This window comes from Haemaphysalis longicornis, unplaced genomic scaffold, assembly GCF_048455015.1.
Source record: "Haemaphysalis longicornis isolate Haplotype H1 unplaced genomic scaffold, Haemaphysalis longicornis Haplotype H1 scaffold_409, whole genome shotgun sequence".
Taxonomy (NCBI): Eukaryota; Metazoa; Arthropoda; class Arachnida; order Ixodida; family Ixodidae; genus Haemaphysalis; species Haemaphysalis longicornis.
In genome coordinates this window covers 177,133-184,439 of record NW_027526364.1, presented here as the reverse complement: position 1 = coordinate 184,439, position 7,307 = coordinate 177,133, and positions in this window count along the sequence as shown.

Here is a 7,307-nt window from a genome sequence, read left to right as displayed (position 1 = left end):
CTTGGTTTAATACTAGCGCTGCTTAGGGCAGGCACAAAAAGCTTATTAGGCCCGAAATACTTTCTTTTCCCTGTTACAGGTGGTAACTGTCCTAGGCAATATTCCCCTCGCTGCTTTTCATCCACCAGCATTCTAATCTTCTTTTCGTCCCCTCGACAGCCTTGAAGTTAACTTCCTCTCTGATACCCTTAAATCCTAGGGCTTCTGGAAGCCCAATATTCCCTTCATGTAGATTTGGATGGATACCCTCACATTCTAACACTATGTGCCGCATAGTTTTTGTTTCTTTTCCGCAGACCACGCATACCCCATCATTTTGTGAATACTTCCTCACAAAACTCTTAGTTCGCAGGCAACCTGCTCTATCCTCAAAAAGCAAAGCACTGCCCTGGGAATTATCGTAGAAATTTTCCTTTCTGATGTTCATCTTCTCAGCCCTGTACATCTCTAACGACGTTTTAGCTTCCATTTTTTCCCTCCATTTATTCGTTTCAATCTGCCTTTCCTCTTTTTTGGTTACCTTGGCTGTTTTGGATTCCCCACTGTTCTATCCGTATTTCATCGTCAGCCTTCTAGTCTTTCTTAACCACTGCGTGTCCACGCTTTTCAAGTATAGGTACCTAAAAACCTTAGCTGCCCACCTTTGTTGATCCATTGCCCTCAACCTCATCTCAAAGCATATTTTACTCTGAGCGTCTCTAACTTCAAACGACGCCCAGCCCATATCTCCCTGAACTGCTTCGTACATGTACAGCCCAAGTCCATTTCTTTTTCTTTATTCGAACCATGACATCTTCTACTCTAGTTTGCTCCTTGATCCACAATGCTCATTTCCCGTCCCTAAGTTGGCTGACACCAGGAAGCAAAGCCTAGCCGTTAAAGCCCTGCCTGTATTCCTTGGTAACTCCTTTCTGAATTATCACCTCTTGCTTGCAAAAAAAAAGTTTAACAGACTGTGGAATAATTTCTCATATTTTTATACGGATAATCATGTGCTGAAAAATAGGACTGATAATCTGATTCGGCGTTCCGTTGCATGTGAGACGTTCTTGGCCGCATTACATTGCATGCATGTACATATTTCATGGTTGATTTCACTGACGTTTCTCATACCCTCTATATTCGTTCCTTTCTCTTTTTCTCCCCCTACTTTCGCGATAGTATGATGTGCAGGCCCAATATCTGACCTCTCCTCAATAAACTTTTACTCTCTCGCTCTCCCACTCCCCCTCTCCCTCTCATGCTGGAAGAATTACGGTGCACTTGAGAAAAAAATTACGCCTTACTTTAGCCTGCACCATCAACATAAAAGCACCCCCACTGTCAGTGACAATTTAAGTGCAGAGGTAATTTCTCAAATAATTTTTATTATAAGGACGATAATCATGTGCAGAAAATTAGATTGTGATATCTGATTCGGCGCACCGCGGTATGTGAGTCGTTCATTTCTCTTTTTGCAGGCATGCACATATTAGTTCATTGGTTGATTTCGAAATCAACCAAATGACAGTGATCACTGTCATTTCTCATACCCTCTATATTACTTCATTTCTCTTTTTGTGCCCCTACTCTCGCCACAGTGGGAAGTGCAGGCCCAAGATCTGACCATGCTGCTTCAGCGAAGCCCCCGGGTTGCTCTTTCATGTGGTAGGGGGCTGCGCCCACGCCCCACTACATTCTCGAAACCCCTCCATTTATTCTCACGGGCTTTGGGAGGGAGCATAGAGATAATATACTGACTCTAGAGGGAAAGCGCGCCGCTGAGCCAATGCATTGGAACCGTACGACACACGGTGGCAGACATGATACAACGATGTGAAGGTTACCAGCTGAGTTTTTGCTTACTAAAAACGGCGAAAGCGATGGGTTGTAATCTGGCAACGTGCTACTGTGTGGCGTTTCCAAAATTATGGCATGAGAGGGCTAGGAGACACAGTTTCCTGATCTATGCAGTCCCTGAAGCAGCACATGAGAGCTCACCCCTGACCGACCTTTGCCGCCAATGGAATGAAACAATGCAGCAGACCTGCAAAGAGCTGGGACCCCACGTAGAGTTTGTTAGAACCAGTTGGGCCCTGCACGACATGCTGACCAGCATGCAGTACAACAGGGAGGCCGCTCAGGGCCTAGGATCGCGTCTGGGTCGCCGGCTGTGCGCTTTTTTAGCGCTCCGTGCCCATGGCGGTGCTCGGCAGCGGCAGAGGCGGAGACCCAACCAGGCCTTCGCTCTGATGGAAGCCCTGGGGCAGGCTTTCTTGCGGCTGGCAGAGGCACCGGGCCAGGGAAGGAGCAGCATGAGAGGGCACCAAAACAGAAGGCACCTCCCACAAGCAATGGAGATGAAGATGGCCTACCCAGCAACGTGGCAAGGCGGAATGCAAGACAGCAGAGTACAGCCAAGAGGAGAAGGCGACAGCGTAACACTCGCAGCAAGCAGCCAACCTTCTTCTACCTAAACATGAACGGCGGACGGCAGGAGAGGAAATGGGAAGAGCTGTTTGACGTTGTTGACAGGGAGGATGTGGTGGTGGCCGGTTTTGTCGAGACCCACTTGAGAGATATGGAAGCTCCACCACCGCATAAGGGGTACATCTGGGAAGGCCTCAACCGCCAAGGCAGCGAAAGGAGAGGAGGAGGCATGGGATGCTTCATTAAATTGGGCTCCCAGTGGGAGAGACACTGTCCCGACTGCTCCGAACACATGTGGCTAATAGGGTACATTGGCCAACTGCGTGTTGCCTTTGGCCTGGTGTATCTGTGGACAGGCAAGGAGTCGTCGCATCGCAACACGCAGACTCTTGCGTGCATGGAGAAGGACCTGGAGAACTTTGGCATCCCTGCTATTCTTCTGGGCGACTTCAACGCACACATAGAGCCTCTGGACAAGGTGACTGACAGCGGCGGCCGACTCCTACTTGAGTGGGCAGGCAAGACGGGGCTGATGATAGTGAACACGACGGACAAGTGTGATGGCAGGGTCACCTGGGCTGCTCGCGACAAATCCTCCTGCATTGATTACTGCCTGGTCTCCCCTGTTTTGTTCCCCCGGCTGAGCAGCATGGTAATTGACACTGGTGGCGGGGAGAGCGCTGGAAGTGACCACAACAACATCCAGCTCACTTTTGGTGCTCGCAACCCCCCTTCACCACCAGCCAGGGCTAGAGCCAACCAGGGAACACTAACTGATGACAGTATCGAAAAGGTCGCCGACATGCTAGAGGAGGAAGCTGGAGTGATCCATTTGAAGAACTATGAAGACCTCCAAACGTGGATACAACAAACAATCAGCAGGGTCCGGGCCTCCACACAGCCACCACAACACCGGGGGAGAAGGCGTAAACCGTGGTGGGACAGGGAAGTTGCGGAAGCTCTGAGAAAACGAAAGGCACGGTGCCGAGAACACCGTCATGCAGTCAGCCATGGAGCAGGGGCAGCAGAGGTGATGGAGAGGTGGGACGCCTACCAAGAAGCCAAGAGAGAGATGGCCATGCTGGTGCAATGCAAGCTCAAGGCAGTAAACGCCAAGCAGCTCCAGGACATCCAGGCAGCAGGGCGCGACGCCGGCCGGAAGTTCTGGCGGCACATTCGATCACAGCAGCAGACAGCCCCTTCCTGCTCCACAATGTTGCGAGATACAGCAACAGGCACGGAACACAAGGGTACGGACTGCCTCCAATTCATGGAGGAATGCATGGCGGCGAGACTGAGCACACAGGTGCGGGACACCCCCAGCTTCAAAGAGACAGCGGTAGGGCGGGGCACCTTTGAAACAATCACACAGGGTGAGCTGCAACGTGCCTTAAAGCACCTCTCGGGACAGACTGCCGCAGGACTTGACGGGATCCCCCCACGACTCCTGAAGAGGATGGGGCCAAAAACTCGGCAGCTGTTGCTGGATGCTCTGAATGCAGTTGTTTGCGATGGTGTCATCCCGGATGGATGGAAGACATCCCGGATGAGGATGATATACAAGAAAGGTGGTGAAAAGTGCCGGCCTGAGAGCTACCGACCCATCACGGTCACGTCAGCCCTGTACAGGCTCCTGGGCCACATCCTGTGTGCACGTGTGATGACCTGGGCGGAAAAGGACCAAGTGTTGGGGGAGCTGCAGAATGGTTTCCGACCCGGGCGGTGCTTGGAGGACAACCTGTTCGTTGTAACGCAGGCAATGGAGATTGCAGCAAAAGAAAGGCGCACTCTCCTGCTTGCCTTTCTAGACATCGCACAGGCATACGACACTGTGGAACACCCCAAGCTGTGGGAGACCCTCAGGGATCTTGGCCTGCCGGACGAACTCTTGCAGCTGCTGATCAGCCTATACACCGGCACGCAGGTGGTGATCCACTGGGGAGACTCGCTCACAGGACCAGTGGAAGTGTCTCGAGGGCTGCGCCAGGGTTGCCCGCTCTCCCCGCTCCTGTTCATGCTATTCCTGGCCGGAATGGAGAGGCTCCTCGCGAACAGTGGACTGGGGTTTGACCTCAGTTACATGGAGGACGGACGGCGGCGTGAACGCAGGTTGCCCGCCCTGTTCTACGCCGACGATATTGTTTTGCTGGCGGGGAGCACGGAGGAGCTGCAATCCACACTCGACATCGTGTCCAGCGAGGGCGCGTCGTTGGGGCTCCGTTTCAACGCCAGGAAGTCCGCCACCATGTCGTGTCGCCCAACCGAGGACACTGAGGACCCACCACTGCTCTTACAGGGTGACCCAATTCAGTGGACCACCAGGTATAAATACCTCGGTGTGACGCTCTCAAATGAGCCCAACTACTGCGCGGCCTACGAGGAGGACCTTCGGGCGAAGGCGGTGGCTAGGCGGGCCTTCCTCGGGTCGCGCGCCTTATGGGCCTTCAGCCGCCTCGAAGTATCCCGGGCACTGTGGAAGGCGGTGGCGGTACCGGCGCTCACATTCGGGAACGCTGTGCTCTGCTTGTCGTCGTCCACACGCCAGGCAATGGAGACGCGGCAACGAGAGGTCGGACGGGCTGCGCTGGGTGTGCACGGCTTTGTGCCGAACGAGGCGGTGCAGGGGGACATGGGTTGGTCCTCCTTCGAGGCGCGCGAGGCAGTGGCCAAGCTGGCTTTCGAGAAGCGGCTCAGCCAGATTCCCGATGGACGATGGGCGCGCGAGGTGTTCAAGTATATCACCTACCGATGTCTGCGAACCAAGTGGGTGGCGCGCACCAAACGCCTCGGAGAGCGGTACGGCATTGCGGCGGCCGGCCTCACCGAGCCCCCACGGCACGACCGGCGACAAAAGGTGCGGGACCAGGTGGCGACCGCCGAACTCGAGCGATGGAGGAAAGCGGCGCTGGAGAAGCCGGCTCTGAACATCTACAGCCGCAACAAGACGGACATCGAGAAGGAGTGCATCTACGACAACGCCCGAGGGAGCGGGCTCCTCTGCGAGGCTCGCAGCGGGGTGCTTCGCACTCGCGTCTTACGTGCCAAGTTTACGGAGGGCCTCGACACCACCTGCAGCAGCTGCAATCAGGCCGAGGAGACGGTGCGCCACGTCGTTTTGGAGTGCACAGAACTGAAACCTCCAGCCGCAGTGGCAGTGACCCAGGACCCGGATGTTCCCGCCTTCCTTAGAGCCGGTGCGGATGTGCAGGCGGCGCTACCGGACCCGCTCGCGATGGCGCTGGGCTTCCACGGACCGAAGCAACAGCCTCACTGGGAAGCCGTCGAAGTCACGAAAAGAAGACTGGAGCACTGGTGGCGAAAGAACATAACGGAGGGTTTCAGAGGAAGTGGAGGACAATAATAGATGTGTTTTAGGAAAGCTAACGCCAGATCCGGATTTCCCGTCGATCACCCGTTTAAAAGGGAACGGCAACAGTATATCTATCTATCTATCTATCCGCGTCCGGCTAGCGAAGCATGCCGGGATTAATTGTAACATGGCGGGCCGCTGGCCAAGCGGATTTTGTGTAGGCGGCGTCGACAGCATTGCGTAGTTTATCTCCTGTTGGTAGGTAACCGACGTGTTTTCGGTTTAGCGTACGTGTGACTTATATGTACTGAGACACTTTTTGAGCAAGATGTGGCAACGCTTACACAACACTTGCGCGCAAGCTCGAATGCGACTGATCGCATGCGCGAGGACGCCAAGGATCGAGTCAGCTGATCCGTACTTGGCGCACAGAAAAATGAATCTCCGAGTCGCTCAAGGCTTTTCAAACGAAGTGAAGTGAACTGTGGCTTTAGCTTAATGTAAAACCTTTATTGACCCACACAGAAAAACATCGCATTGGCCAACGCTGATATTGCCGGTGAGTCGCGGCGCTTTGAGGCACAGGAACGAAAGAGCGCGGTCGATCGCAGGCCAACAGAGTGGAAGAATGCATGCCAAGGGGGTATGCGAAATACAGTCCGCGGCGTGTCCCGTTTTCCTTTCCGTCTGTATTCGTCAAGTTCTAGCTGCTTTCCACCACTTCAAAAGGAAAGCTTGCGGGACTGAATGCGCAGTATTGAATGGGTAGTAATTTACCGCACATAGCGCGCGAGGAGAGAACACTGACTTATTGATTTATTGTGACTGATTAAAAAAGAAAGCGCATTCCGTTACCTATTTTTTCGTTCTACCTTCACGAACGATTGCGCGAAAGTTCGAAGCACGAAGAGCTGTAAGAAGTTCCATGAATAAAACAACTGGAACCGAAGGATTATAAAAGCTCCTTTTATTTATCTTCCAACGGGAACGATCGCAGGCTGCCACTCCGTAGCCTGTAGTGAACTTGCGGTAGTCAAGGTCAGATCGGAATCGCTGTTCGACGTCAGTTGAGGGGCAATAGATAGGATGCTTAACGTGGAGAAAGAATGACAGCCTCGCAAGCGCCCGGGGAGGCACTTGCTCAGCGCGGGCATCCGAGTTGTATAACTTGTATACGTTTTGCACGCACGCAGATCTGAGCCGGAGACTGCACACACACACACTGCGCAAGTCAGGCGCAAAGGCCTCGCCACTTCAGGCGGGTAAAGCTGGCTCAAAAATGTGTCTAAACACAGAGTTACTGGATATAGACAGTTGCGAAACTCCCCATAGGCCCCATGTATCGAAAGCCGGTCTTCGGTTGCCCCCCTGCGCCGGGGCAAGCACGGGGCAAGTTGACTAGCCTGTCGTCTGTCGGCAGGACGTTGAAGCAGTACTCAAGTGCTTGCGGCTGCTGCCGTAAGTCATAAAAAGAAAAGCCGCAAAAACACACGTAAATTTTACGTAATTATTGTGTTTTAATTTAAAAAGCAGTCTTTATTTTACACAAAAATTTTGAATAATAATAGTTTAGCGAAGTTCCATTTTT